The sequence below is a fragment of the Sus scrofa genome, chromosome 5 (assembly GCF_054392235.1).
Source record: "Sus scrofa isolate SSC_HxYL_T2T_F1_AM1 chromosome 5, Sscrofa_HxYL_maternal_Yorkshire_Landrace_v2.0, whole genome shotgun sequence".
Lineage (NCBI taxonomy): Eukaryota > Metazoa > Chordata > Mammalia > Artiodactyla > Suidae > Sus > Sus scrofa.
In genome coordinates, this window is record NC_139387.1 from 39,242,036 (window position 1) to 39,269,820 (window position 27,785).

Consider the following 27,785-nt stretch of genomic DNA (forward strand, 5'->3'; position numbering starts at 1 on the left):
TTCTCTCTCTGAAAGAGGAACATGAGAAGTAGGAATGTTTCTTGGTCAAGGAAATAATCCAAAACCCCTCAATCTCAATGTTGGAGAGGTAGGAGGAGGAGGCTCAATTCAATACCAAAAATTCACTAAGAATATTAGCTTTTGATATCATTAATAGAAACTAGACTGAGAAATGTGTGTACATATGTATATATTGTACACATACACATTTATAAAATGCATACTCATTTATTTAGCACCTTCTGTGTGTCTAGAATAGCGCTTGGCATGTAGGAAATGTCCATAAATATGTTTTTAAATGAATGAAGATTAAGCCCTTAAAGCACCACCATAATTTCTTCCTAGTTGCTTAGTAATGATGCCTTACTTTCCAAGGAAAAAGTATGGCTATCTGTTGTCACTGCACCTCTCTTTCCCTCTTTCTCTCCTTCTATTCAACCTTCCTGAAGCTGTCCAGTACTTCACCATAGCTAAAAACCAAAATTCCTACTGCCGCAGGTGTCTATGTGTTTGAAGCGAAATGAGCCACTGCTGACAATTGTAAAGAAAGAGAGAACAGCTGTTTGCATCTGGAGACGGGGGAAGAAAGAGAGAACAACAGCTGCTGGCAGCTGTGGCAGATAAGAAAGTGAGCAAGTGAGCAGCTGTTGGTAATTCAGAATCTACTAGACTGCCCAGAATAATTGAAATCCAGAAGAAGCATGCAAGACTCGACTTAACTGCTTTACTATATCCTGCTCTTCATTAGGTCCTACTTGTCCTTCGTTAGAGACATTCCCATGAGAGCCACATGAGGACTCCCAGCAGGAACATCAGCCCCCAGTTTCCCATCCATAAGCAAGAGAGTTAAAATGGCATAGACTTTTCTTCCAGTAAGTCCATACCTATTTTTATAAGAAGAAAGAATTCTATGATTGGCCAGGGAAGGAATATTAACCAATGATGGTCTATTATAAGACGGAGCAAAGAGAATTTTTTGTGTATTACAAGAGATTATGGTCATTTTGATGATGATCCCACATTTTAGAATTCAGTAGGATAGGGGAGTTCCCGTCGTGGCTCAGTGGTTAACGAATCCGACTAGGAACCATGAGATTGGGAGTCTGATCCCTGGCCTTGTTCAGTGGGTTAAGGATCCAGCATTGCCATGAGCTATGGTGTAGGTTGCAGACGTGGCTCAGATCCTGTGTTGCTGTGGCTGTGGTGCTGCAGCTCCGATTTGACCCCTAGCCTGGGAACCTCCATATGCTGCAGGAACAGCCCTAGAAAAGGCAAAAAGACAAAAAAAAAAAAAAAAAAAGAATTCAGTAGGATAACATAAAAAGGTGATAACTTAAGTATAATTTAAACTTTGCAAAATACATTTTAAAACCCTGTCAGTGATTTCAATGTTTCTTTTTGTGTGTATACATCATCCTATGAATGCGTATGCACACAAATAGTTCCCTTTTTACTTTCCTTTTTTTTTTTTAAAGAAAAAGAAGAGGAAAACATCTTGGTACCATGCCTCAGGTAACAAAATGTTGAGTTCGGTTTTGTGCTTCACACTAGTTCTTCTAATCAGCTGGGAGTCTAAGATAAACTGAGTGACCCAAAAGGACGTCGGTCAGTCTGTTTCTCATCTTGCTTAACACAGAAGTACAGCATCTCATCATTCCAGTTTATAGAATTTCGACTCTTTAGTTTTTGAAAGGCATAGTTCAGGAGAAGAAAAAGAAGCTACTACACAATGTTCTTTATTACTAAATTATATACAACCACATGCCTCAAATAAAAGAATAACTAAACAGGCTCAGCGTAACAAACCCGACTAGTATCTGTGAGGTCCAAATCAGCTGCAGCTCTATATTTAAATAAATTATCAGTTTGAAGACAGTGATAGGGAAAATGCTTGTGATAAAACATTCATGGAGAAGGATCTGCTAAGATGATTCACAAGTGAAAAGTTGAATGTAAAATGTACATTATGATTAAAACTAAGGTGAAAAGATACACACAGTACAATAATATAAAAGGAATTTTTTTAATAGAGGAAGTCAAAAGAAGATACCAGAGAGAGGGAATTTTTAATTCCATTTCTCTTTATGCCAATAAATTATATAATATAAAGGATCTAAATAATAATTAAATTATTTTTTAAATTACTAATAAAAGCACTAAACTGTAAGCTCCAGAAGGCCCTTCCCTGGTTTTCCTCTCTTTGTATCTCCAATGCCTGCCACAGTGAGCAAATGCCAATAAATATTTGCTAAATGAAGAAGTAAATAAAATGAGTCAATTATCTACATTTTTAAACCATGGTTGTAGAAGAAACAATGAAATCACTTCCACCAATAGCATATGTGTGACTGAGAAAAGAAGACCTGCTCTACGGTAAGGATCAGTTAGAAACATCTCCAAAGGCAAGCACTCACGGTATTTTGAAACTGGCTCTACTTGGGTGAGGTACGTGGCCCAGCCAGACCTAATGAGTTCCCAAGCTCTGAACTTGAAGAGGCAGAGAAACTAGCCAATCTCTAAACATACTTCCAACTCTAAGATATGATTCTCAACTTGGATTAGGAGAAAAGGGAGAGAGAGTAATAGCAAAAGGACTAGTGTCACAGGCATCTGGCCCTTGATTACCAAGAAGAATAGCCCATGACAAAGTTCCCAGATGTTCTGTGCTCCAGGTGAGTAACTTTCCTTAAAGCAAATTTGATTAATGTCTCCATACACAGCTCCCCTCTCAGGTCCAGGCTTTGTTCCCTCGTCTGGCACTGAAAGAAGTGCTTGAGCTTTAAACAAGGTAGAAAGAACATGAGATGTCATCCACTCTTGATTTTACCGTCCTACACTCCTGCAACAGTAGACCCCAAGTTTAAACACTTTTTACTATGTCACAGTCTGCCTCTGAATCAGCCTCATCTACTCCACTATTCCCCAGGAACATTGTGATAGGCTCATCATTCCAGTTTGAACATCTTTGCACAAAGTCTGTTTTCCAGATATTTTGAAACTTCCCTAAGCCCTGCTTATATAAAGTGTGAATGTTCCATATTAACATAGGGTACTCTTGCACTCTGAGCATGGAGTAATTCAAGACTCTGACAAATTTGTATGTTTTCCAAAATATGTTTGCAGCATTCCCCTCTTGCCCATAAAATAGCATTAAAGGAAATGTCTTGCTCCATAAATATAACTGTCAAGTACTTAAGCGACTTGCACTTCATCATCATCATCACCAAAATGATACAGTGCCTTTTTTGTCCAGGGTTGGGATCATAGTGTACTCAGCATATTCCACAGATATTTGAGAAACACATGAAGAAGATGCAGCCACTGGATTTTTATCAACCTTTTCTAAAGGGACATTTCTAACATGCAGTTGTTTCCAGATATAATTTCCATATTTGAAGTGTGATGGTTATTTTATGTGTCAACCTGACTGGACCATGGGATGCCCAGATATTTGGTCAAATGTTATCCGGTTTCTGGGAGGGTGCTTTTGGATGAGATTAACATTTAAATTGGTAGACCCAGTGAAGCAGATTGCCCTCCATAATGTAAGTGGACCTCATCCAATCAAAGACCTGAATAAAATAAAAAGTCTGACTCTCTCTCAAGTGAGGATTCTGCCTGCCTTGTGGCCATTGTACCAGTATATTGACTTTTTCCTGGCTTTGAACTTGGACTAAAACATTGGCCCCTTCTGAATCTTAAGCCTACTGACATTCATATTGGAACTAAATTATTAGCTCTACTGGGTCTCCAACTTTACCAACTCATCCTGCTGATCTTGAAACTTGCTAGCCCCTATAGTTACATATGCCAACTCCTTACAATAAATCTCTATCTCTTTAAATACACATTCTGTTGGTTTTCCTTCTCTTGAGAACACTGACTAATAGAACATATAAGATCCAACATATTACTCAACACATAATGTTCCATCCACTGATAGAGGATTCTGGGAAGATGATGGCATAGGGAGCACCAGGAATCCGTCTTCCCATGCAAACAAAAATGTAGTGGTAGAATCTCTCTGATGTAACTGTTTTGGAACTCTGGAGTCTGTTGAAGGTTTCAATATCCAGGGGAAGCCTTGGATGGTAAACTGCAGTTGATTCTGGTCAATTTCAGCTCTTAGCACAGTAGCAACTATCTATTCCCCATCCCTAGCCCCATGGCAGGCATCTATGCTGGTGTTCCTGGAGCACTTTGCCCACAGCTTGCAGAAGCCAGGGTGGGCAAAAAGGGTCCTGTCCTCTAAACACTGTAAATCTGTGCACTGTTCATTGACTGATGTTTCTGATCACAGAGGTGCAGGCAAAACGACAGGCAGCCATTACCATTGCTCCCTCATGCATTACTGCAAGCCCCTCCAGGTGAAGTGAAGTCCAGGGAATTTAAAGGGCCAGTCTTCTGGCCTCCCCAAACACCCTGCCTTTGTTTTTCATTTTTTCCTCTTTCAGAAGCCAGACATTAAAGATTAGTACATTCAAAAACAACTGCATATATGCGGAAAAATAGAAAGTGACCAGGCATGCCCCAGGGAAAGGCTCAGAAAAGACCCGAGAAGACCCTGAGTTTACAACTCAGGTGATCCTCTACATAGAGAAATGCTATACAATCAATAAAAAACAAAATTATAACAAAAATAATAACAAAACCCCGGGGAAGGAGAATCTGATTCCTTGAGCTAGCACATTATTAGACTCAAATGTCCAGTATGCAACATAAAAGCACAAGCATGCAAAAAATAATATGGCTCAATTAAAGGAAAAAAATAAATCAACAGAAACTCTCCCTGTAAAGACCTAATGGCAGCTCTCCAAGACAAAGACTTTAAAACAACTATCTCAAAAATGCTCAAAGAATTAAAGGAATAGAAACTCAAGAAAATAATGTGTGAATGAAATGGAAATATCATTAAAGAGATAGAAAATCTAAAAAGAAATCAAAAAAATTCCTGAGCTGAAAAGTACAGTAACTGAAATGAAAAAAAAAAATCACTACAGGAACTCGAAGGCAAGTTTGAGCAGGCTGAAGAAAGTATCAGACAGGACAATGGAAATAATCAAATATGAGGAACAGAAGAAAAATGATTAATTAAAAGTGAACAGATCCTTCTATGTTACTTCAAATGACAAAATTTCACTTTTTGTGGCTGAGCAGTGTTCCATTGTCTATATATACCACATCTTTATCCATTCATCTATCAATGGACATTGACGTTGCTTCCATATCTTGGCTATTGCAACTAATGCTGCAATGAATATGGGTGTGCAGGTATCTTTTTGAGTTAGTGTTTTCATCTTGCTGGAAAATACCCAGAAGTGAATTTCTGAATCACATGATAGTTCTATTTTTAATATTCTGAGAAACCCCTATATAGTTTTCCATATTTGTTGCACTAATTTACATTTCTACCAACAGTGTCCTACACTTATTTCTTGTGTTTTTTGGAAACAGTCATTCCAACAAGTGTAAGGTGATATTTCATTGTGGTTTTGATTTGCATTTCCCTGATAATTAGTGACACTGAGCATCTTTTCATGGGTCTGCTGGCCATCTGTATATCTTCTTTGGTAAACTGGTGAAGAGGATTAATAGGTATAAACTATTAGGCATAAAATAAATAAGTTATAAGGATGTAATGTAGAGAACAGGGAATATAGTCAATATTTTATAACAACATTGTATGGAGCGTCATTTATAAAAATATCAAATTACTATGTTTTGCACCTAAAACAATATTGTAAGTAAACTGTATTTCAATAAAAATAATAACAAAGAACAAAATTAAAATTTAACCCTGATCAATTAAAAGAAAAAAAAAAGCAAACAGAGCCTAAGGGATCTGTGGGAAACCATAAATCTAATCCAGTAAAAATAGGCTATGCAAAAAATATATAGTATCTTTATTTTGTTATCCTTATAACTCAATCTCTTCCAGATCAAACAACCTATGTCTGGTAAATGCTCAGTCTTTCAAACTTCTTCCTTCTCCCTTACTCCTACAGGATGTGTCATCTTGGGGCACAGAGGCACTACTGTGAGTTCATTGTAATAGGGAATGGGACAATGGGGCGTCTTGGATCCCACTCACTATCTCAGTTTCTTGCTAGTTCCTGCTGAATATATATAGGTCCTGAACTGATATCTGCTAAAGTGAAAATGGATCTATCTTTCTTTTGGGCATTAGGCTGGCATTAACTGCTGAAGTCAATAACTGTAGCCAATTATCTCATCTTAAACTCTTTCAGATTCCCCACTATATTCTTTGTCCAATTCCCAGACCACCACACAATCGAGTCCCACTCCATTACCTCCTTGACTCCTTCCCTTCACCTAGCTTTCTCTAACACATTAATCTCCTTGCTGTTCCTTAACGTACCTAGCATACTTCCATGTCTGGGTCTTTGTATCACCATTCCTTCTGTTTAGAGGTCTGCTCCCTCACTGTATTCAAACTCTTGCTCAGATGTCACCTTCTCTATACTCACTCCTTAGCCATCTTATTTAAAACTGATTAACACTCCTGAGCGCCCATACTCCCTTCTTGCTTTATTCATTTCCATGACAATAATCACCATCTGATATATCATATGCTTTGCTTGTTTGATTTACTGTCTGTCTCTTTCCTTGTGAATATAGGCTCACCATAGAAATGAGAACTGACAAACAGTGCAGAAGACTCAGAATTGATATGGTATCTGCTCCATAACCTTGAGATTCAGTAAAGTGCAGCAAAGCTTCAAGGATAAGGAATAAATGGTATAACAAGCATCTTATAAGATTTGGGGTAGGATCAAGTTAGAATCAGGCCATTCCCCATCCCTTTATGTCCTCCACTTTTCAGATATCCATATTTGTCCTCTTCTCAGTCTCCACTGGCTTTTATTTTAAAATTCCAAAGGTACTAACAAATAATGAAGATGTCTTATTCTTTGACAAAAATTTATTGAGTGGAATCTAATATACAGCATAAAGGAAACTTTCCACAGAAAAGAAAATCATGGACTTGGAGAATAGACTTGTGGTTGCCAAGGGGGAGGGGAGAAGGAGGGAGTGGGATGGATGGGGTGCTTAGGGGTTAATAGATACAAACTATTGTCTTTGGAATGGATTAGCAATGAGATCCTGCTGTGTAGTACTGGGAACTATGTCTAGTCACCTATGATAGAGCATGATAATGTGAGAAAAAAGAATTATACATGTGTGTGTAACTGGGTCACCATGCTGTACAGCAGAAAACTGACAGAACACTGTAAACCAGCTATAATGGAAAAAAATAAAAATCATTCCATAAAAAAAATTACTAAGGGCCTACTTAAATTTTTGCATTAGTGAAGGTAACTCTAGCTACTGAAACAAAAACATTTCATCCAAATAGAAACTTATTTCTCACTGAGAGGATCAGCCCAATGTGGTGTATGTCGCTGGCAAGTGGATTTTCCCACAGAGGGATTTAATGATCCAGGAATCTCCCATCTTATGGCTCCACGCTTCTTATCAGTCGCTCGGCATCAGTTATAAAAGGAAAGAATGAGACAGAAAGAGCAGTTGCCTAAACATTTTGACCACACATATCACTTCTATACCATTGCCAGACCTAGATCCTGGTAAAACTGGATGCGAGAAGCCATGGAAACTGTAGTCTCTGCCTGAGCAACTCTTTCCCTATGCCAATTCTATGCTATAGAAGGAAAAGCACAGATCCTAGGCAGTTAGCTGTTTTTTTTTCTATGCATGTTGTTTGGTGTGTAAGCATTCTCACGTACACTGCTTTATTAATTCTTCAACATCCCTATCAGGTATCATTATCATTGCCCTTACACAGAAGAGGACACCCTAGAGATAAAAACCGACCTCCCGAGGCTTTAGAATGGGACTCCATTTGTGGAGATTTGCATTTCTAATATAGTCTTTTTATTTTTTGTCTTTTTAGAGCCCCACCTGCAGCATATGGAAGTTCCCAGTGCTCCGAGGTCAAATCGGAGCTATAGCTGCTGGCCTATGCCACAGCACAGCAACACAGGATCCAAGCTGCATCTGTGACCTATGCCACAGCTCATGGCAAGGCTGGATCCTTAACCCACTGAGTGGGGTCATGGATTGAACCCGCGTGTTCATGGATCCTAGTCAGGTTCATTACCACTGAGCCACAATGGGAACTCCCTCTAATACAGTCTTTATTGTGATACAACACACAAACCATACTATTCACTAATTTAAAATGTACAAATCAATGATTTTTAGTATGTTCACAGAATTGTGCAACCATCACCATGATCAGTTTTAGAATATTTTTTAATCACCCCCAAAAGAAACTTTGTACTCATTAGCATTTCCTTTCCATTTTCTCCTCAACATCTTCCAGTCCTACCCAAGCACTAACCTTCCTCCTATCTCTAAAGATTTGCACATTCTGGACACTTAATATAAATGAAGCCATACAATATGTGGTCTTTTGTGACTGGCTTCTGTCACTTAGTTTAATATGTTCAAGGTCCAACCATGTTGTAGCATTTATCAGTACTTTCTTTTCACTGCCCAATCATATTTCATTGTATGGATATACTACAAATTTGTTAACCATTCATTGAGTGATAGACATTCAAATTGTCTCTTCTGGAACAATACCTAGGAACAGAATTGCTAGATCATATGGTAACCTATGTATAACCTTTCTGAGGAACTGCCAGACTGTTTTCCAAAGTGACTGTGCCACCATGAAAAGATGCTCAACATCACTAATTATTAGAGAAATGCAAATCAAAACTACAATGAGGTACCTACCAAATCACACCAGTCCAAATGGCCATCATTAAAAAGTCTACAGGAGTTCCCACTGTGGTACATTGGGTTAAGAATCTGACAGCAGTGAAGGTAGAGGTTTAATTCCTGGCCTGGTGCAGTGGGTTAAAAGAATCCGGCAATGCCACAGCTGTGGTGTAGGTTGCAGCTGCGGCTTGATTTCACTCCTAGGCCTGGGAACTTTCATACACCGTGAGTGTGGCCACAAAAAAAAAAAAAAAAAAAAGGCTACGAATAACAAATGCTGGAGAGGGTGTGGAAAAAAAGAGAACCCCCTGCACTGTTGGTTGGAATGTAAATTGATACAACCACTAAGGAAAACAGTGTGAAGTTTTCTCAGAAAACTAAAAATAGAATTACCTATGATACAGCAGTCCTACTCCTGGGCATATATCGGGACAGAGCTATAATTCAAAAAGATACATGCACTCTTATGCTCATAGCATCACTATTCACAATAGCCAAGACATGGAAAAAACCTAAATATCTATCAACATTAGATTAAGAAGATGTTCTGTACATATATACACTGGAATGCTACTCAGCCTTAAAAACAAATGAAATAATGCCATTTGCAGCAACATGGATGCAACTAGAAATTATCACACTAAGTGAAGCAGGTCACAAAGGGAAAGACAAGTACCACAAGACATCACTTAACATGCAGAATCTAAAATATGGCACAAATGAACCTCTATGAAACAGAAACAGACTCACAGACATAGACAATGGACTTGTGGTTGCCAAGGGGGAAGGCGGAGGGCTTGGGACAGACGGGGAGTTTGGGGTTAGTAGAGGCAAACTACTGCATTTAGAAAGGATAATCAATGAGACCCTACTCCTTGGCACAGAGAACTATACCCAATCTCCCGGGATAGACCATGATGGAAAAGAATATTTAAAAAGAGGTTCCCCTACAGTTCAGTGGCATAAGGATCAGGCATTGTCACTGCAGCAGTTTGGGTTGCTGCTGGTGGTGTGGGTTCAATCCTTGGCCTAGGGATTTCCACATGCCAAGATGAAAAAAAAATGTATGTGTGTGTGTGTGTGTGTGTGTGTGTGTGTGAAATGAGTCAATTTGCTGTATAGCAGAAACTGGCACGAAATTGTAAATCAATAATACTTTTAAAATTAATTAATGAACTTAAAACAAATCGGCTGTGCCATTTTACAATCTCCCCAGCAGTGTAGAGGGTTCCAATTTCTCCACATCTTCCCTAACACTTGTTATTATTTCCCTTATTTTATAGTTGGGTTTGCATTTTGAAAGATGATTACTTCTTTCAACTTCAAGACTTAGAGTTATGGATCAATTCCCACACTAAGAACATAGATAGGCAGAGAGAGGCCAAGGGAAAATTTTTAAGGATTTCTGTCTTTCTGCTAGGCACACACACTTTATCCTGCCATCTGGATGGCCATGAACCTGAAGTGGTGGGAATCCATGAATGCCAGCCTTTCTTGGGTTTACCCCCATGCTCTAGACTTTTTCTGACCACTCCTTTCTTATTTATTATACCACAATAAATAACTGGATGCAGAAAGTTTTGAACCTTTTATTTTGACCTATCCATTTTGATCCTGTGTCCTTTCTGATTTGAGAATATATTGACCCCTGTGATGAAGAGTAAAAAACTTTACATCAAAATTATGCTTACATAGATAAAAATACTCATTAAGAAAATATTTTTAGAGCTAACATTATTAAGCTACTTTAAATCTTTGATAACATTTTTATTCCAAGGCATTAAGATACTCCTAATTTTTTCTATTTTAATTTTTAATTTACTGAAATTCTTTTCATTGGAATCAATTATTTTCCACATAAGGCTTAAATGAAAAAGTTACTCAATGTGGTTTTATTCTCTTTGTTGTTCATATCAAATTCTACTGATTATAGTTTCTGCAATTGCAGGATTTCTTTTATAGTCATTATTTGTACCAAATCCAATTGTCTCAGGTCAAATTATTCATAACTAAACTTAGTCAAAAAATTGGATTCTTTCAATTTCTAGGCAATAATAAAATTTAACGTGTGTCAATGCAGTTGTTGGCAGTTATTTAGTGTTGATTACTTCTTCCAAGTCTAATTTGTCCCTGTTTAACATTTGCATGTTTCAATGTGAGCATCAAAGCATGATTCTTTGGTCACATTTTTGTCTCTAAATAATTTCATCATGTGCAGTTTCAATTGCTGTCATTTTCCTTTGTACTGACCATTCCTCTAACAATATTTAGTACAAAACGGATAAAGGACTGATCGTTTGAACTTTTTTTTCTTTTTTAGCTAATTCATGAGAAAACTGTGAGATGTTTCCCTCAGCTATGTCAAAGTTGTTCTGCTATCTAGAATTTCTCCATATTGATGACAACTCTTTAACATGTTGCCAGTCAAACTGTGTACTCTGTCATATACTGATGACAGAGCAATGAGCAAAGGGTGGGATTATAATATCCTTGGGCCAAATGTCCCTGAATCAATATAATCCAGTATCACAAAATTAATCTGCTCAGTGTGTTCTATACCTGATACATCATTGGAATCACCTGGAGAACTTTTAAACATACATGTTCCCAACGTACATCTTCCCATCCCTATCTGTCCCAGGTCAGAAAACCCTCAGTTCACCAGTCTGAAATCGGCTCCCAGCATCTACAATTTTTCTTTAAATTCCTCTAGTGATTCTCTGTCTATCCCTGGGACTCTTCTGGGCTAAGCCATATCCTCAAGGGGACTATCCACATGAGCATGTTAGAATACTTTTATAACTTACCAAAAAAGAGAGATAGGACATTAAGGAGGAAAAGGAAACTGCTGGTGTGGAAGGGACTGGTAAAGATATAAGGCGCACAGGCGGTGGTTATCAATTTGGAAGTCAGGAGAAGGAAGTAGAAATGAAGCAGCACCATTCAGCATCAAAGTTCTCAAACCTTAGGTACTACTGGGTCTTTCCTCTTTTGTAGCCCTCATTCTGCTTTGCCTGGGAGACTTTTAAGGCTGGACAAGACCATGCCCTGCAGTGACTAAAGTGTCAGGTAACCTGACATAGCAGATGTGAATCTCAGTCTGCAACTCAAAAGTAGGAAAGAAAGAGAATTTCATTTTCTGTGATTCAACTTATTTTCTATTTCTGAGATGCCCATTTACTGTAGAAAGGAAAATGAGTTCAGTAACTTCAAGGTTTTCTTTCTCTGCCTCAAGGTGGGTCTGAGGTAGGGTGGTAGATCAGGGGTTTTAGTGCCAAGATGTTTTGAATGGAGGGCTATTATGTCACCTGCAGAGGCAGATGGATCCCCACCTAAAGTTTGCTTCCAATATTGGTACTGATGTCATCACACATGCACACCAAAAGGGTATATAAAAAGCCTTTTTACTCACCTAATTGAGGTGTCTGGGGAGAGCACGACAGGCTTCTCAAGCAAATCTGAAATAAAAAATAAAATAAAATAAAATAAAATAACAAGAATGGCTTTCTCTTGTGCAGCAGGTTAAGGATCCAGTGTTGTCAACAGTCGCTGCTAAGGCATGGATTTGATCCCTGGCCCTGGAAATTTCCCCATGCCATGGTCACGTCCAAAAATGAAAAAAAGAAAAAGAAAAAGAAAAAAACCCACTAAATTACTAAAAAAAAAAAAAAAAAAGGCAAGGAAATTAGAAGGGGTTTTTATCGTTCTTAGGGATTAGGACTGGGTATGAGGACTCTCAGAGTCCCTCCCAGCAAGGGCTTGTGGTTTAGCTGGCACCAAATTGGTGAGCACCCAAGGTTTCTTATCAGCTTGTTCAGTTCTGAGGCATAAGGGGAATGGGAAGAGGTAAGGCTTAGAAGCTGTCAGCAATCGAATATCAAACTATGAAGCCAGATTCTTCATTAGAAGGGCCTTTGTTTTTGATTTCATGTGTCTGCACAGAAATCCTCTAAAGCAATGAGCATCTTATCTGCTCCTTGGTATTTAACAGTAATTATTACTCAGGTTATATTTATTGATGAATCACAAAGTCCCAAGTTTCAAGTTCCAGCAGGGGGGCACGGTGAGAAGCGGCTGGGCCTTCTGCCCCGATGCCCTGGGGCCTCGCGCAGGTGCAGGAGCTTCCCCGTCCCCCTGGACAAGCTGGGTTGCAGCCCGCAGAGCCCAGAGCGGTCGCTTCGGTCACCCACGGTGGCTCGGAGCCTTGGAGTCTCTCCCCCACCGCAACCTCAGCTACCAAATGGTGGTGGCCAGTGGAACCAGGACTTTGCGTACCGCCTCTTCTCTTGGCTAAACGCCTCAGGGCGTAGGCAAAGCCTGGGCTCAGCTGCCCAGGAGGTGGTGCCTTGGGGCGAGAAGGATGGCGGCCACTGGGCTGTTAGAGCCTCGACAGCCCGAGAAGGCGCATCTATGTGGACGCCAGCTCGTCCACCCTCAGGCCTTAGGAGCCTCACGGACCAGGGGTGACTGGTCTGTCTCAGTTAGACCAGACCTCACCTAGTCCCGAAGACGACGGACCAAGGCCTTAAAAGGCCCTGAGGGTGACCGGAGCCCCCGTTGACGGGCATTGGCTGCTGCTCTACCAAGACCTTTAAGACAGAAATCGTTAATAAAGCGCCTCAATGGCCAATGGGAAGAGCCCACCACCCACTGGGAAGATTGACTGGCGGTTTATGAAAAAGCTGCTCTCAACTCTTCCCCCCACCTTTTAAAAGAAAACTTTCGCTACATCAAGGCCTTTTAGATGTAAAGAAGTTGCCAACCACGCATAATAGAGTTAGAAAGTCATGTCTTGTAAAAATGCCCATTTATTAAAAAAAAAAAAAAAAGTATAAAAGAAATGCCTTCTGGGAGTTTCTGCCGTGGCTCAGCAATCAACTTCACTAGTATCTATGAGGATGTGAATACCATCCCTGGCCTCATTCAGTGGGTTGGGGATCCCACTGAGCTGAGGTGTAGGATAGCAGCTGCAGCTCCCATTCAACCCCTAGCCTGGGAATTTCCATGTGCCCCCCAGTGTGACCCTAAAAAGACAAAAAGAAGAAAAAAAGAAAAGAAATGCCTTCTGAAAATGACTTTCTGAAATGGAATTGTTTGATCACCTCTAGAAGTGATATCAGGAGACACAGAGGTCGACAGAGTGGGTTAGTGGACTTGGAGTGGAAGACCTTGAGCAGGAAGAAAAAGAAGGTTCTATGCCAGACTGGTCCTACTTAGAAGACATTTCCATATTGTAACCATTGTTTTGTGTGTGCGTTTTATATATACTTTATATATATAGTAGTACTTTTATAATATATAGTACATATATAGTACTTGTATATATACAGTACTGACATTTGAAATATCTAGTCTTTCTAGATATTCTGAAGTGTCTGATGTATGTTAAAAGAGAGAGTAAAAAGACATTTTGTAAATATCTTTTGTTGAAGTTCATATGAAATATTGTTTATTGGGGGGAAGGAGCGTTGGCCAAACCACCTCTTTGAACAGTGTACATTTACAACATCTGGTCTTTCTAGATGTTAAAGAGGTTGCAAGCATATGACAAAAACAGAGTTAGTAAATTCATACATTTTGTGCATTTTATGTTAAAATTTCTAGGAAAGATTGTCTTCCGAAAATGTGAGCATTATAGCCCTCTGGGTTAGTGGAGAGGTGAGAGAAGGGAAGGGGTCCGATCTTAAACTAGAATGCTCATATTTCAAAGACACTTTCAGAATATAGCGATTATATGTGTGCAGTTTATTCAAGACTGCTCGGTATATAGTGAACAAATTAAGGACTTATTTGAAACATCTAGTCCATCTAGACGTTTAGAAGTGCCCAACATATATGAAATGTAGAAGTAGTAAAATACCACTTTGTACATATCTTTTTGCTAAAATTCATTGGAAATACTGTCTTTTGGAAATGGGATTGTTAAACCACCTCTGTGAGCAGTATACTATTGCCTGCATCTGTTCAGTGGTTTGGAAGAGGTGGGAAGGAAAGCATTTCAAAAAGTAATATGCTAGAGTATTCATGATATGATAGTGTGTTTGCACTTGGACATTTTCAGACAAAGCCATTTTTTTTAATCTTTTTTTTTTTTTTTTTTTTTTTTTTTTTTTTGTCTTTTTAGGGCCGCACCCACAGCACATGGAAGTTCCCAGGCTAGGGGTCTAATCGGAGCTGTAGCCGCCAGCTTACACCACAGCCACAGCAACACCAGATCCAAGCCGAGTCTTCGACCTACACTGCAGCTCATGCCAACGCCGGATCCTTAACCCACTGAGCAAGGCCAGGGATCGAACCCGCAACCTCATGGTTCCTAGTCGGATTTGCTAACCACTGAGCCACGATGGGAACTCCCAAAACCATTTTTTTTATGTTAGGAGCATTTTGTTTGGCTGTCTATATAGAGTATATAATCGACAAATGAGTCCTAATTTTGCAACATCTAGTCTCTAGAGGTTAAAGAAGTTGCCAGTGTATGACAAAGTAGCAAAATTCGCACGTTTCATACACTTTGTGTTGAAATTCATAGGAAAGCTTGTCTTTTGTAAATAACTTTGGATATGAATTCGTTCAACCACCTCTACACATTACCCATGGTTGTGCTTGTCCACTGGATTGGTGGTGGAGAGAAGGAAGGAAGGGGAGGAAGTGGTTCAGACCAAAATGGTCATATTTAGAAGATACCTCAGATTATAACCATTGTTACATGTGCACAATTTTATTTGACAGTGCTATGTAAATAGTGGACAAGTAGGTTCTTATATGAACTATCTAGTCTTTCTAGATATCTAGAAGTGCTTGAGGTATTTAAAAGTGAAGTAGTAGAAGTAGATCTTCTTGTAAAGAGCTTTTAAAAACTGATGAGAATGGAGTCCCTTGTGGCAAAGCAAGTTAAGAATTTGAATTGTCACAGTAGCTTGGGTCGCTGCTGTGGTGCAGGTTCAATTCCCAGCCCAGGAACTTGCACATGCTTGGGGTACAGACAGAAAAAAAAAAGAAAAGAAAAAGAAAAACCTGATGGGAAATACTACCTTTAGAAATGGAATTGTTAAACCTCCTCTCTGAACAGTGTACTCTGTGCAACTGTTCATTGGATTAAGGGAGGTAGGAGGGAAGATTGCAAAAAATGTTTTGCTAGCGTGTACTTTGCTAGTGTTTACTGAAAATTTTCAATTTATCCATTGCTCTATGTTACATGCATTTTGTTTAATTTTACTGTATATGTTATGTATATACTTGACAAATGGGTCCCATTTTTATAATATCTAGTCTCTAGATACTGAAGAGATTGGCATTGTATGACAAAAGTAAAGTTAGTAAACGAACACATTTTGTACCAAAAAAAAAAAGTCCCAGAACCTGTTGTATTTTACATGTATATTTCATTTAATCCAGGTCCTATTATTATCCCACCTTATAGACAAGGACAGTGAGGCACAGAAGTAATGGCATTTGCCCGCTACTGGAAAGAGTAAGGATTCTGACTCAGGCTGTCTGGCTTCAGATTCTGTGCTCTAACCTCTGCCACATGCCTCTCTTTCCTGTCTTCCTGGTCCTTCTCATCCTATCACTACATGATAAAGCTGAGCTGCTTTGATGCCCAGGAAGTTCCATAAAGATATCTCTACCTCTAGGGCTCACTGCTTCCATGTGACTCTGATCCTGGAAACATGGCTCTCATCCCACTCTCCAGAAATAGACCAGCCAGAAATCAAATGGCATTTTCAAATTGGGTCATTTAAGGAGAACCCATAAAGGAACTGTTTACTAAAATGTGGGCAGAGTTTAGGAAAAGCAACGATGGATGGGACAGCGGTCCATCACTACCCAACACCCAGCCTGGATGGATGAGGGGAGGAAGTGGTTTCAGGATCCAAGAGAGCTGTGTGGAGAGGGCCATCTGAGAGGAGCTGTGGCCTTTAGTTGAGGAGCACAGCTGGGAAGGCGAGGGAATAAATATCATGACCTTACTTTGCTCCTGCTCTCCAGATCTCTTGCCAATGCCTTCTCCTAGCCAAACCCAGTGGAAGAATGGAAGGAAGGGAAATCGTTGATGCAGTCCATATGGATAGCCACCCAGCACACCAGGAGGCTGCAGGATAGGAAGTGGATCTGTGAGGTAAATGGAAAATTTCCACTATAGGCTATGCTTCTATCATTCCTCCTGCCTCCTCTTCTCTCCCCAAAACCTATATATATATATATATATATATATATATATATATATATGTATATATATATATATATATCAGAGACATGGCCAAACCTCAACTGTTATGAGAAAGATATAAGAACTTCTTTTTGAGGTCTCTAAGTCACAGCCTCATATACTTCTGTTCCAAATATGATTCTCTACGATGGTTACCACCTCATGCAAAGCTGTGCATGGGTGTATTTGTGATATTTTCCTAGGCTCTCCAAATCAGTGGTTGAATTCTTTCCCCTTGTTTTCTTGTCACTACTCATTTTCCCTGGACATTATTCCTTTCCCAAACACTGTTCCATCCTTCTCACTCTCCCATTGCAGAGTTCAGATGGGAAAAGGCAACTTATTCTTGTGGATCGGCAGCCAGTCTTTGGGCAGCCTGGATGTTCTCAAGAAGGATGAAGATAAACAGGAGCTAAAGTCATGTGCAAGAGGGGTATGGAGGAACAGCTGAAGGAGAGAGAACATGAGAAGGCCACAGTGGAAAATTCTTATAGTCCTTCCTCTAAGTCAATGGGAGATTGAGTCTCGTCTACCCAGATCTCAATTTCTTCAGTTCTCTTAAGTCTTTATCACTTTAGGCAGTTATAGTCACAGACTCATTGGTAATGATGCCACGGGGGCTTTTTGTAACACTGTACCTCTTTTTCCTGTCCTTCTGGTGAATTTTGCCTTTGTAATTGAACTTTAATCACTTACCAAGTGAGTGGCTGAAGCATTTAAAATTTTAGAGTGGCTATAGCAAATGACTATGGAGACAAGTGTTGACATGAGAATTATCAGAAGTCCTTGGACAATGCCTCTTAGCCAAGATCCTGCCCCATCTGGGATTATCCCAGAAAACAAATCCCATCTCTGCCCTGAGTCTATAGAGAAGGGAAATTTGACCTCAGTAGCTTTGTATAATGCTTGTCCATCCTCCTGATTTACCCAGAGAGACAAAACTGTGGAGAGAAACTTTAAGAATCTCAAAATGGCTCTGAAAAATAGGAAAAAGAGATGAAGGATGTGGTAGTTCATTACTCTTAAGGTTCAGGCAGTCTTGAACTAAAGATCTTGGGTGGAAGCTGTCCACTCCTAGAAGCTGGCTGCTTGCTCCAAAGATCTTGGAAATGCTATCACCTTCATGTTGTCATCTTCTGGAAGATTCCAAGGGATCCTCAGGTTTGGATTTCCTGTTAATATAGAAGGCCAGGAGATAAATGTATGATAACTTTTTCACTGGAGACAGGGATCCACTGATTTATTCCTTGAAGTTTACTGCAGTGTTTATGGTTAACAACACCAGGTATGGTCCTTTCCAATTAAGTTTGAGAAGAGTCTTGTGTTGTTGTTGTTTCCATTAATCCAAGACTTGAGGCTGAAAGTCATGCAGGATTTCCTGTGCTTCATCATGTGGAGAAGCTGCTTGGACCTGTTGATTATGAACTTAAGTATGCTGCATTCATACCCTACAGTATTTTTCCATGTTGTAGTATAAAAGAGCAGTGAAGATAGGGAGTGAGATCCCTCCATGCAATGAGCATCCAGTGACAAGTTCATATGCGGATAGTCTATGCATTCCTGTTAGACTCGCCCTAATGGCCATGAGAACTAAAGGAAAGCCTTTGGCCTTGGCAACTAAAGTTCTTTAGATAGATTCACAAGTCTCAGTTGGTACCACAGTCACTAGACAAATAGGTAGATATTGCCAAGTGGAAAACACAAAGTCTAAATGTTTCTTTGCTACTACCAAAGGAGTCACTTTATGACAATGAAAGTCTTCTAGAAGGAAACACAAACACCTTAGTAAGGACATATTCAGAACTATATGAAATGAGTATTTGAATGAAACCCATTTGTAGATAGATGTTCAAAAGGTCCTAAAAGTTTTGTCTTATGTTTATGCTGCAGCTTTACAATTTTTTTTCAGGATGATAGGTGTGACAGATGAGAAATACACCAGAAATATACTTATTGCCACCAATGTTTATTTTCAGTGGTTTTAAAATCTTCCTTTCTATAGTGGGTCACAGGATGTAACACGTTTTGAGAAGATCCATTTCAAATCTTGGGGCAGACCAAGAGATCATTTGGTGCTGCCATAGCTTTCTGAGAGAAGCAAACAATTTGCTTTTTTCAGTACACTTTTTCAGAATCAAATACTTAATCCTGGAGTTAACTCAATTTCTGATGCCAATAGCTAGGAGTTAGTTTTGGCTTTGATTCTTGGACTTGTTGGACAGCCTGGAGGTGTTAAAGCAGCTCATTTAGTACAGTAATCTGCTAAAGCATTACCCTTTGCTCCTTGAGTCTGCTTTTTACTGTGGGGCTCAACCATAATATAGCCAATTCCTTTGGCAAAACAAGGCATCCAATAGGATTTTTATGTGACTGCCATGTTTAATTGGAAAACCAGATGCAGTTAAGAAGCCGTACTTCATCCAAAGCATATCAAAGTCATGAATTACCCCCAAAGCATCTTTTTTATATGTATAGATATTTGCAATCTTATCTCTACCTAACTGGCAGGTTGTAGTAAGTGCTACAGTTTCAGCAACTTGTATAGATTTTCCCTCTGAGAAAAGATAATATTCAAATTAGTCTGAGGAAATTGCAATCACTTACTGAGCTTGATAGCCTCCTTGTTCAGTTCTCAAATAGGCTCCTTCTATAAATAGTTCTAAATCTGGGTTGTCTAAAAGAGTTTCATGGAGATCAGAGTGAGAGGCAAGGAAAATTCCCAAGTAAGTGCATGGCAATGGTGAGCTTTTCCTTCTTTGAGAGAAGAAGAAAGTTGGAGGGCTTTTGGTACTAGAGCAATGGATAGAAATATGTGTGAGAAGAGAAGGTCAGCATAGCAGTTTTCAGTGAAGACTAAGATCTGAATGACATGAGGGACTAAAAGGTAAAGTGGAGATCCTAAGACAAATTCAGTAGAAGCTTCAGTTAACTTTGCTGCTGTGGCTGTAGGATAAAGTGAGAGGCTATTATAAGTGATGGGTGTGTGAAGCCCATTGTGCTGTTGAGTTAGAACCCTCAAAGTTTGTCTTTGGATCTTTCAAATACAAACAGAATGGTCTATGGTAATTGGGGAATACAAGCATATGAGCTTTTTCGAAAGGCATTTTTTAAATTACACAAAACTCTAGGTGAGTCTGTGCCAGGCAGGAACATGAGTACTAGAAAATCAATTTGAACCAACATCAAATAATTCTCATCTATAGACTTCCAGAAAGATAGGGCCCATTTAAGAGTGACACCCCATTTGCAAAGTAGTCCTCACTTCAACAGATTCACCAGAGTGGAATCCTTGTGCAGAAGAACATGCTGACCAATGAGAGGAGTATCTAAGATTCCTACCATTGACATGTTTTGGTTATTCCAAGGAAGGAATGATGGAAAGCTGGGTCTATGGTAGAATGTGTAGGTCTACTATTTAAAAAGGAAGATTCTAGATTTTTTTTTTTTTACGACTGCATGAAAATTTCTCTTTTTTTGTTTTAAGGGCAATTTTGGAAAGCCAGAGGATTTACTTACTCAAAAGGGAGTCAAAGTTTATCCTTTTTTATTTTGGATTCTGTCTTTCAAGTTAAGGCAGAGGAAGGGATTTCCAGTGCCTTTTTCCTTCTAATATCCACAGATATCTTTGTCTACAATAACCATAGAGATGTTTTTGTTCCTGTTTATTTAATTGCTTAATCTCAGAAGTTATCAATTTAATCTGTAATTTTGTTTTTCTGAGCCAAAATATCCTCAGAGTGCTCACCAAAGTCTGGAATTCGGAGAGAAAGCATCCTATATTCTGTTTTCTAACTAAATCTGTCACTTCAGGTTTAAGAACTTCAACGAAGAAGGTAGTCAGTGTGGTTGTGCTATCTTCATTCCTACTGAGAAAAGAATATTCTGGAAGATGGCAGTTAATCTATTTCTGAAATCAAGGCTGGATCTATTTTTCCCCCCTCCTCATATAACTGGATTTTTGACCAATGGATTTTGACAAGAAAGACCTCAGGAATAGCTGTTAAGAAATCTTATCCTATTTTTATACTTTTTATATCCACCTACAGTTAAATTTCGTCCTTTTTTAAAAAAAAATATCATTTTTGAAATCAATCCATCCTGCTTTTCAAACCAATTTTTAGCATCTCTGGGTCTCACATAGAAAGGATCTAAGTGATAGAGATCAGGGAAGCCCAGACTATAAATTCTTAAGACAGTGCTTAAAGTATTCAACTAACTTCTGTTTTTCGCTAGATGGATCAGAAAGTTCTTTGCCACATTATTAAAATCTGATCTTGACCAGGTGTAAAGCTGTAGAATCATTTCCATCTACTTTTAAAGATATTATGAGGGGATATTCTCCAGTGAGAGGACTGCATTTAGGAATGGGCAGTGGAAGATAGAGAAGGAAGGGGGTCAAGAGATGGTGCAGGAGGAGAAGAAGAAGCAGGGCAGGGAAAGGTGGAAGCTGAGATACAGAGGGCCAGGAGGAGAGCCAGTCCAAAGATGGCACAGCAGTGAAAAAAGAGAGCCTGAGTTTGGATTTTTAGATCCTCCACATTTTTATTAGCTTTTCCTAAGGAGTCTTCAAGAGAAGTCATTGTATAACTATGCTGTCTTTTATAGGATTTTTCTTTTTTTTCAAGTGGCTTCATCATACTAATTAAAAACGTGTTGACCATTGAATATTTGGAATCTTTGAATCTTTTCATACAAAGGCCCTGTCTTACCCATATCCCTAGTTCCACAGGGTGGCCACTGAAGTTTTAAAATGCTCCCAAAGCTTCCAATGTTTAGTGCTATTGGCTTTATAATGTTAAACCTATGTTTAGGTGCCCTGAACAAACTAACAAAACCTCCTTGGCACTATGGCCCTACCATGACTATGAGAATCTCTATTAGTAGAATAAATCAAACCAACAGATGTTTATCAAAGATAATAAAGAAGAAGAATAGAGGTGTAGGCAATGCTTAGACCAAGAGAGGCAGACACCAGTGTGGTCCACAGATTTGCTTCTCTGTGAAGTGGCCTGGACTGAGCAGCAAAGGGGCTAATCCTGCCCAAACCTCAGCAGCAAAACTGTGGAAGAAATCAACTAGAGAACCATTAGCATAAAGCTCTGAAGGAAGGCTCCAAATGAATATTCTACTTGGAGAAAGCGGAAAATTTTGCATGGCTTTAGCAGGAGGAGATTGGCCGAAGTTCAGCTAGACTTAGCAGAATAGGGGTTGGCTGAAGTCCAACTAGTTTCGGAAATGGGAATAGAGGGATTGTTCTTGCAGAATAATAGTCATTGTTTGGGGAGTCTGGATTTTACTGAGCAAGATGAAGAGAAAGAATTAGGGGTTAAGGTCACATGTAAGAGGGGATGGGAAGGATCAGCTGTGGGTGAGACTGGGGTACAAAGACTTGTATAGTCCACAGTGGAAAATTCGCCAGTCTTAAACTCTTTGGAGTCTCTTACATACAAAAGCAATAAAATTTGTTTTCACAGAGGCCTTCAATGCCTTCATTCAAAGAGATTTCCAACAACATGATCATGTCAGTGGGGACAATATCTTGTAGCAGAATTCCCTTGACTAAGTCTCATTAAGCTTCTAGATTAGGCTGTGGATTGGGGATTCTGGGAAAATAAGAGGAACATTTCCTTTGATTGCCTCTTCTTTTTACAGGGGATAATTCAGATTTGTCAGGAATTTTGCAGGGTAAGATTCAAATGGAAAAAAAGGTAAATCTAATGGATAAATTCCTCCATATTATTGCATATCCAGATAAATGTTAAAACCTTTTAGAATTCAGCAGTGTTCTTTTATTCTGTCAAGGTCCCAGGATAATGAAACATAATTTTGAGGAAGAGAATTTTGAGGAAGAGAATTGGATGTTTGCTTATTTTGGTTCAGGGGAATGCTGGCACCCTTAGAAGACCAGTCCTTAAGTATGCGACATTGGAATGGAAGTCAAGTAGGAAAAAGCATTGGTTCTTCTTACATAAACTTCAGCTGAATATAACTTTCTCATGACATTTCAGCCTTTTCCCCCACCCAGCTCCCATCTTGGATAGAAATAAGTGAAAAGATAGGACCAAAAGAAGGGACAAAGTTAAAAAGATTTTCCAGATGCTTTTTTTTTTTTTTTTTTGCTATTTCTTTGGGCTGCTTCCTGTGGCATATGGAGGTTCCCAGGCTATGGATCTAATCAGAGCTGTAGCTCCCGGCCTACGCCAGAGCCACAGCAACGCAGGATCCGAGCTGCGTCTGCAAACTACACCACAGCTCACGGCAACGCCGGATCGTTAACCCACTGAGCAAGGGCAGGGACTGAACCCGCAACCTCATGGTTCCTAGTCGGATTCCTTAACCACTGAGCCACGACAGGAACTCCCCAGATGCTTTAAAACCCTGGAAAGCATTCAATTCTGGTTTGATGTGGGGTATAAGTTAGTCCACTTAGTTTTTTTTTCTCTGAATCATACAGCTGGTTCCTGAACTGAATGTTCATCCATGCCCTTGTGAACAAGTTCCACCACAGTCAGAGGTGAAAATATTGGAGAGGCTTCCACAAAGCTGAGTCACTGAGGGGAAATCGTGTTACTTTTGTCCTTTTCTCCTCTTCATGATTAAAAAACTGTAATAAAAGCATTGTTTTCACCATAATTTCAAAGAAGGTCATAACATTGATGGATCTTGGCAGGAATGGATCATTTAAGCAACTATTTATTCCAACTTTGTCACAGATGTAGAGTAACACGCTATAGGTGTTACTTGCCTATACTTGAATCTCATGAAATATAAAACCCATTGATTGTTAAATTTAAGTCTTGTTTGAGGTTTACTTGAACTTGTTTTTTCAATTATGGAATGTATAAAAATTGACTTTGTCCAAACCACTCATTTAATTGCTTTTGACTGCTTGGTGAGTGTGCCATGTACCAGGCGTGACAGGGTTTTGTGTTAAGAAAGTGTAGTTCTGAAATAGCAGAAAAACAAGCATACTGTTGTCATAGTTTCACACAAAACTCATCAGGGCCAGGACATTGACATTCATTTCATTCATGCATCCCTGAAAAGGCCTAAGGATGAATCTGTACTAGTTGGTTCTTTCAGAAGATGTATTCTCTTCTCTTCCATTTGCCATTCTACTATTATATTCCTCTAAGGGCAGTATTTAGAACATATTACAGTTGTTTCAAAAACATAAGCTATAGAAATTCTATAACTTTTAGTACCACACTTTAAATATTATAGGAGAAAGATACCTTTTTTTCCTGTACCTAAAAAAGAAGGATCTGCTCAGGGAAATTCAATTGAATTAGCTTATGTCAAATAAAGTGACTGGCATTGTGGTAAATTCTATAGATTTACTTTCTTTTCAAAGAAAAGATAAGCATATTTGCTTATAAGTACAGGGATATTTAGGGAAAAAAGATATATAAGAAATTAGAAAATAAAATAAGACTTTACAAATGTGTCAATTTGAGGGTTCAGGTAAATCATTGGGTAAAATTGTTACACAGGTGGATTTTATCTTCCTTTGCTCTCCTTATCCTTTAAATATTATTTTCTCTCAGTTGTGGATGCACTTAATCAGTTGTATAAACTCACACAAGTGTAGTTTTGATTGAAATCACTAAATGTTGTTGAACCCCTTCGTATGGATCAAACTCTGTAGTTGGGACTGTAGGCTTGCTTTCTTTCATCTTTAAACTATCCCTCAAAATGTCAGCATTAGCTAGGAGCCTGTTAGAAGTGCACAATCTAAGAGCAACTAAATTGGTATCTGCATTTTAACATAATCCCCAAGTGATCTGTAAACACGTTAAAATTTGAGACACAATGGTCTAGAGCAAAGGTTCTCAAACTTCAGCTTAATCACATCCATCTGGATGGTTTATTATGGGGTCTGCCTTGAAGAACCTCTGGTTTAGAGGATACAAAAGAGGTCTTTGCCTTTGAGCATTTTATAACATACCTGAGAAGCGAATTGAGATGCATTGGATCATTAAAGAGTTGAGTGCTAATCTGTGTGAGTTCGAGTTTAAGGCAGTTGAGAAAGCAAAGATGAATGTGGAGTTGAGTTGTCAGGAAAAGAAAGGTCCATTGCCTGGGAAAGGTGGTACCACTGATGAAATTGAGAAAGGTGGAAAATATAACCAATTTTTAAGAAAATATAATATGTTTCATCACAGATATACTGAGCTATAGAGACTGATGGACCAAAAGAAAACTCATACTACTCATGCTGCAAATGCATGATTCTAGCTCAAGATAAGAATTAAAAGACTGTTCACATCTGGAGGGCAGGAAGCTTACCTTATTCTTCCATCCCCAGTGCTAGTGGTATACCTGGCACGCAACTTTTTGCTGGCTTAATGAATAAATGAATTTAGATGTGCTCCTTAAAGCCATGATGACCATTCACAAATGTTCCCACTAGGTGTATTTAGTCTTTGACAGGAGAAAACAGGAATAATCAGAAAGCTTGAGCCAAAACTATAAATCTTTAATAGTGGATTTTCCAGCCCAGAGGAAGCCCAGAAGAAAAATATTTTTGGTGGGAAACATTTAACTTCCTCCATTACCTATGAATAAGGCTATTATATAGGGAACTCTATATACATTCATTCCATTTTTTTAATGTTTGTCATGTGTTTTGCTAGGAGAAAAATTGTTAGCAATCTTAAACACTCCCAGAAAAGCTTTTAAAATGAATTTGAACCTTATGATTTTCCCATTATGGTTACTGAAAAGCATTGGGTGCTACTGCCTAGAAAGTCTCCTTCTCCCAGCCAAGAAAAACCTGCATATTGTGGGAAGTTTTATAGAGAGAAACGTGGTTTCTAGCCAATTCTTCTATAACTATCCATCACATCTTTTGATGTCCAGTCTTTCTCCTTGGAGCCTAGTTTATATAAACAAGGTTGAGTTTGCTTTACTGCTACCATGCTGAAGTTTGTGTCAGAGTCAGTATGCTCCATTGCTGTTAAACTAATTATTTATCTTAAGGTAATATTTGCTGACTTGGGGGTCTTGGGATGTGACATGATCTTATATCCGGTCATTCAAAGTAACAAAAAAGATGATTAAATATGTGATCCAGCTTTCAATAGAATAGCAAAAGGGTTAGAGGAAAGAGACAATCATAGCACCTTCTCCCCCACTGAAATATGATGGGTGAATTGTACACACAAAGGGCCAGCTTTTATGTTAAGCTTTAATCAAATGTATCATGCTTTATTATTTCATAAGCATGCTGTAGTATATAAAATATTTATGTAAAATATTAATTCAACTTAAACCTCTTTGTGGGGGTTTCTGACTTGGTGAATGGTTTTCCCCTTTACTCTGTTATGATCAGGCAGTTTTCATACTTATGAACACATTATATACTCCACCCATACCTAGAAATGTCTATCCCTTCTATTTCCTACCTTCTGAACTAGAATCCCCCACTCCTATTGTTTTGGGAGTCACCATAAAAAAAAATCAATGGGAGTTCCTGTCATGGCACAGTGGAAATGAATCCAACTAGGAACCATGAGGTTACAGGTTCGATCCCTGGCCTTGCTCAGTGGGTTAAGGATCCGGTGTTGCCCTGAGCTCTGGTGTAGGTCACAGACACAGCTCAGATCTGGTATTGCTGTGGCTCTGGCATAGGCCGGCAGCTACAGCTCTGGTTCGACCCTTACCCTGGGAACCTCCATATGCCAAGAGTGTGGCCCTCAAAGGACAAAAAGACCAAAAAAAAAAGAAAGGAAGGAAGGAAGAAATCAATGACTTTTAAATAGCTTATAGGCAAAAGGTGGAAAAGAATAAATAAAAGCAGCTTAGAGGAGTTGACCCTGTTTTCCTCATCAGAATTACATTAATCCTAGATTCATTTAGGTTAGAAAAGCATCTTCTCTTTAAAATGTGAATACCAATTTGAAGGTTGTGTGACTATTTTCCAATACATTTGAGCCTCATTTGCTTGACCATATTGCTTTCCTCTTAATGATGGACTGAATGAATTGCACTCAGGATTGGGAGTTTGGACTATGTTAAGGGAGGCAGATAACCATGGATGGTATATAGAGCTATTGGTGGTGTGGGGGGATCAGACATTAATCTCATGCTGCAGTGGTACATTGAGGGTAACATAGAAGTTCTAAGGATTGAGGCTAAATGACAGGAAAGAACTACAGAAAGCAAGATAAGGAGGTAAGTTCAAAATTAAATTTCAAGTTGTTTTGCTAATCCAAAAATAGAAAAGAAATATTTTTGTCCTTCTTCACATACCCCAAAGGTCTTTTCTCAGAATTTTGGTTAGTGTTCATTAATAAAAGAATTACTGTCTTGCCTATCTTTTGTTAGTAAGTTCTTAGATGCACAAACAATCATTTCAAGCTTGTGTTTCTCAACAACATGCCTGTTCCCAATGTAAACTACCTTAGGTGCAAAAAGATACCTTTCCACAGTATTTACAGCTCATGAGATTATGAAATCATACACACAAAGGTAGGGAAGATATTTGTTTGAGTGCAAACACAGACTTAGAAACTTCAAACCATCAATGATACTATCACAATTCTGATAACTAAGTTGGTGAGACTGGATTCTATTGTGAGCTTTCCATCACTTCCCAAAAGATCACCAAAATAGCTGAAGCACTGAAGTAAAATGAAGTTGCAAACGTCCAAGAAAGATTAAAATATGTTGCAGTGCTAAATTGAAAACTAATTCAAGGGAGCGAAGTGTACATGAGACATGGTTCCTCCCCAGCTCTCCACCCCAATCCTTGAAACATGCTGAACAAATCATTTGGCTCAAGAAGTTGTGGTGCTACTCACAA

General features: G+C 38.9%; 1 protein-coding gene across 3 annotated transcripts in view; it reads right to left on the reverse strand.

Annotated features, from left to right (window-relative positions):
- Positions 1-27,785, reverse strand: part of LOC110260703 (tetraspanin-8) — a 286,588-nt gene that overhangs the window by 124,083 nt on the left and 134,720 nt on the right. Inside the window, exons 2-3 of one of the 3 annotated variants that reach the window (XM_084956363.1) lie at positions 12,182-12,227; positions 10,356-10,417 (exon numbers count right to left, since the gene is read on the reverse strand). The exons of 1 other annotated variant lie outside the window; for it this stretch is intronic. The gene's annotated coding sequence lies outside the window, so the exon portion shown is untranslated. The remainder of the gene's footprint in view (positions 1-10,355; positions 10,418-12,181; positions 12,228-27,785) is intronic. One more of the 3 variants, XR_014803641.1, reaches the window with a different exon arrangement.